The sequence below is a fragment of the Tupaia chinensis genome, unplaced genomic scaffold, assembly GCF_000334495.1.
Source record: "Tupaia chinensis unplaced genomic scaffold, TupChi_1.0 Scaffold000429_1, whole genome shotgun sequence".
In the NCBI taxonomy this organism is placed as follows: Eukaryota; Metazoa; Chordata; class Mammalia; order Scandentia; family Tupaiidae; genus Tupaia; species Tupaia belangeri.
This window is the reverse complement of record NW_006159934.1, coordinates 4,587,313-4,592,367: the sequence shown is the minus strand read 5'-3', so window position 1 is coordinate 4,592,367 and position 5,055 is coordinate 4,587,313.

The window sequence follows — 5,055 nt, the reverse complement described above, 5'->3', positions numbered from 1 at the left end:
ACGGTTTGGCAGATGAAAAGAAGTCCCTTATCAGAGCACCTGCTCTGCGTCAGATATGTATTAGATGCAGGGTACTTACCGAGAGCCTATAATTTCATGAAACATTGTTTACACACTTGCTCAAAAGAAGACTGAGTTCTGTGACCAAATATGGCTCATTCTTAGTCCCTTGGTTGGGACAGCCTCCATCCTTAATTAATCATGGTGGCCTATGGGGTTGATTTTGCCAATCGAGAGGGGTTAAAATATGTATCACGTATATAGTTCTTCTCTCTCACCTTGGATAACTGCTTTGTAGGTTAAAAGAAAAAAGTTGCATTTCAGGAGAGCCTGGACATCTAAGTTGCCAGTACACCTAATTTGTATTCACTTAGTGTTTTTTGAGTGACTGCCATATTTGAATTTTTAGAAGCTAGCCAGTAGGGGTGAGGGTGGGTAGATAAATATGACCCGGTTTTCTTGAAGTAGCACAAAAAGGGAAAGGCACAGAGAGGAAGAAGGCCCAGGTTCCCAAATGGCACTTCAGGGCACATCCCAACTCATCCTGACATACAAGAGGCAGCATGATATGGATAAAAGGGTCTAGATCCTGGAGTCTTAAAAAATAATTTGCAGCTCAGCTCCATCACTTAAGCTTCAATTTCCTTATTTGTACCTGAGAAGATCAAGATCTTGAAAGGACACAAGAGAGTCTGCCACAGTGCAGATGATCAACCGTGTTGTACATGAGGATGCATATAGATCCCCACAATAAATATTTAAACAGGTCATATAAAATGATGTCTATAAAGTGCTTTAAACAGTAAAATGCTCTCATCAATGGGAAGTGGTGCTTCTTTTATTTAGTTGTTATTGCTGATCCCAATCTTATTTATTCACTGTTTCCTCTCCCCAGATTAGTAGCATCTGCATGTTTAGACCAAGAAATTAGAGCATTGAAAACTAAGAATCCCAGAAAGAAAAGATGAAGCCCAAGTTGAGCCCCCCTCAATTGGCACTACAACCAGGGTTTCCTATGCAGGGGTTCCTATGCAGTCCTTATTTCAAGGACTCCATAAGCATGCATATACATGGTAGAACATGTAAGCTGCATTTGGAACAACAGTAGACAAAGATGGTTCTTCAAGTAGCTGAAAATGTCATGTAGGTATGTAGCTAGTACTTCTCAATTTGATCCTTATGAGAGTTACAGGGAAAGTGGGCCAGTTTGACCTTCCCAGTTGTAACTCTGAAAAAAGAAAAAAGGAGAAGGAGAAGAAGAAATCCATTCTTCCACTGAATTTCAATTATGAGGAGTAATTAACTGGAACTATCTTGCCATCCAGAAGATATGAACCACATACAGACATAAACACACGTGTACACAACCAAAAATAAATTCTTGTATTTTTACCAAGGACAGAACACTCTGAAACCCTAAGACAAAGTAAGACGGACTCTTCTGACAATCAAAAACAGTCTGGTTATATTAAATAAGAAGCAATTAACATAAAGAGTGTTGGGGGTGGGGCCAACAGGTGGCCTAGTGGTTAAAACACTGGACTCCCCACATGGCAGACCATGGTTTGAGTCCCAGACCTGGTGGCTTGAAACTCACATTGGGTGTGTATGTGTTTGTGCCCAAAATCCTGAGAAGAGAATGGAAAATAAGAGATTGTGGAGTGGCCATCTACCCTAGGGGGTGATTTCTCACTTTCTCTCTGTCTCTCCAGCAAGTGCATGCGCCCTCTGACAAAATCTCTCAAAATAGAACGTTGGTAGTGATTTGTCATTTCCTTTTCTCTCTTCAATGAGTACATGCGCTTTATGGCAAAACAAAAACAAAAACAGAAACAAAAGAATGTTGTTAAAGGTAAATGCCCTGCTGATGACCTTACTGGTATTCAGGTGCAGGTCATTTCATGAGGCTGGCAGCTATCACCCCCACCAAACTCTGACTTGGCTTTGCAACTTCCTCTTCAGGCAAGCCATAAAATTCAAGGCAATGGCTCTTTTCTTTTTTTCTTTTGGAGAGGTTTTTGCCATAGGGCTTGTGCGCTTTCCAGAAAGACAGAGACAGAGAGACAGAAAGCAAGAAATCACCCCCCAGGGGGGATGGCCATGCTGCAATCCCTTCTCCTCCATTCTCCTTTTGAGATATTGAGCACGCACGCACACATGCCTGGCATGAGTTTAAGCCACCAGGTCCAGGACTCGAACAGCTGTCTACTACATGGAGGTCCAAGCGACATGGCCATTATGCCAACTGCTGGTCTCAAGGCAATGGGTCATTTTAAGAGAAAGCAGGAGGATCTTTTCTCTGGGAATATAGAATCATGTACTCAAACCTAGATGTTTTCAAAAGAATTTCTTTCATAGGTCAAATAATACACCCAACAAATGAGTTCTTGAAATACATTATGTAAGATAGCTCTTCACTTAGTTTCTGTGCTTTCCTAAATATTTACAAGTACTTAAGGAACAGAGATTAAACTAATTTCTCTGCTGCCTACAGACAGGTACTGTGACAGTCCCAACAGTGTCAAGAAATTAATGTTTAAGTTAGTTCATCAGTAGATACTACCAAAAAACAGTAGATAATTATGACAGAACAAATAAACCAACACACAAGTAATGACCCTGTTTAGACATTAAGACTATATCTAAATTCCCTCCAGTTACTTGAAAATGTCAACACAGGCATACCTGAGTCTGTTGACTATGTTTAATCTTTCTTAGACATTCAAGAGAGATGAAAGAGTGGAGACAATTCTTATTTAATCTTCTTTCTACTTTGGCAAAGAGAAAATACAATCATTTGTTTCTCTCTTGGTTCTGCCATGCTGTTGGAGACTACATAGGTAAGCAGTTGTATGGAAAAATCAGGATATTCAATGCTTGATCACCAAATCCAGTCTCATTTAATAGATGACAAAACTAAGTTTAAGCACCACTAGGTAACTTGCCCAGAGCCATAGAGCTGGTGAGTGATACATTAGAAAACAGGTCTTCTGAGTGTCCTTCACTATTACCCACCCAGTATGAACAACAGGACATCTAGAAGCTCGCTATTCATTCTAAGAAACAAGCATTTAGCTGAAGCTATCTGACAAATTTCTAATAACTCTTGAGTATCTTGTTGACCTATATTTAATTGAAAATATGTACACTGGTAACCTCTGTCTCTTTCAGGTGTATGGCACGGTAGTAATGGGCAGATTATTGCACACACACATCCAGTATGAGTGAAGCAATTTTTGGTTTGGCCTGAAAATGCTATTTGAAAACTTAATGAAATTCAGAATTTAAAATAATTTGTAGTGGAAATTTAATACAAGGATGATATCAATAGGAATTCTGGATGAATATAATTAAGCCAATTGGAAATATGATGATGCTGGAAGAACAATAAAATGTCATTTATCCCAGACATAATTTTGGAAGGGTAAGAAGAGGTTGAGTGGATGGTCATTAGGGAAATCAGGACTCCAAAATGGAAAGCTCTTGAAATTCTGCCAAGAACATAGAAATTGCCCAAATAAGCTAGGAAATTTACAAATGACTTAGAAATATTTATGACAAGATAAAGTTTGAAAAGATACAAAGAAACCAGAGGAGGAGACCACACAGTTGTTAGAGTTCAGAAAACAGACAATGGTATCAGTATGAGGGACACGCAGGGTTGAGTGCTAGACTTCTGAACTTGGTTCACTTATGCTCCCCGTTCCCCTTTGGAGATGAGCACTCAGGCTGGAAAAATGCTAATGTAGGAAAACACTAAACACCTAAATTGTGCCAGCCACTGTGCAAAGTGTTAGGAATATAAAGACGAGAACATGGATATGTTCTCTTTTTCCTGGGTGAAGGCTGTTTAGTTGCTGTGAAATTTGGAAGGGTGGAGAACACTCCTTTTCTAGTTGCTAAACAGGACAGCACCTCTAAATTATCTCCGGATCAGAACATGTCCAATTTCAAAACCAAGGACTAGGGTTCCACGAGTAACAATGACGGCCTTCAGAGCTCCTGGAATGTTGCTGAGGGGGCAAAACCTTACAAAATGTGAAGAGGGGCCAACCCAGGGATGGGATGATTCCACTATAAGCACGAGCCACATGCCCAGGTTTTAGTTTGAGATCTCAGCAGTTTCTGAGTCTTTCATGAGCCAAGTCAGGCATGTGGTCTGTGTTGAGTTAGGAACATAAGCCTCAGCTGGTTTTCCTTATGGCTTTCCTTAGAAGCTGCCCTCTGCCCACACGAGTGAACACAAAATGATCAAACAAAACAAATTTCAGCATGAATTAAAATATTGGAATCTACCAAAAAGTGTGTGCATGTGGGAAAAGAGAGCGTGGATGAGAGTCAGTGGCTCCGTGTTCACGGTTAGCTAGTGTCCCAGCAGGCTGTCCTCCTGTTGGTGAGCAAAGCACAGGAATTTATTCAGCAAGCTTCTTGGGGTGGCCGTTCCTATTGTTTACAGTCCAGAAAGAGGGCAGCTGCAGACAGGAGTCATGTTAAAGTCTTTATTAGTAAAAAGAGAAGTGTCAATTTCTGTGAGATTGGGTATGTGTGTTTTGTATATTGGTTTATATCATGCATCTACAATGTATGGCACACAAACATGCACACATGTGACATCTCTATAGTCTTCATCTTTCTCCTAAGCAGCCAAAATTTCAAGAGCATTAAACATGAAGAAATAAAATGTTTCTCTCTCTTATTTCTTCTCTCTCTCTCTCTCTCTCTCTGTGTGTGTGTGTGTGTGTGTGCATGTGGTGCTTTAGACAGACACTTGCTGTGTTGTTATCTTCTGCCTCAGCTTCTCAAACAACTGGACTATAGGCCTGTACCACTGCACTTGACTTCTAAGGTAGGAATCAAATCTGGAGCTCCCATGTGGCCTCAGCTTGCCAGGTAGCAGTGTCTAGTGCTGTGATGGGTCGAAAATATTTGACATTTGCTATAATGCAGTGATTGTCAAAACTATCAAAATTGCCTAAAAAGCTTTTTAAAGAAACACAGATGCTTTGGGACCAGAAGATGGCATAACGGTTACATCGCTGGTCTCCCACATGGCTG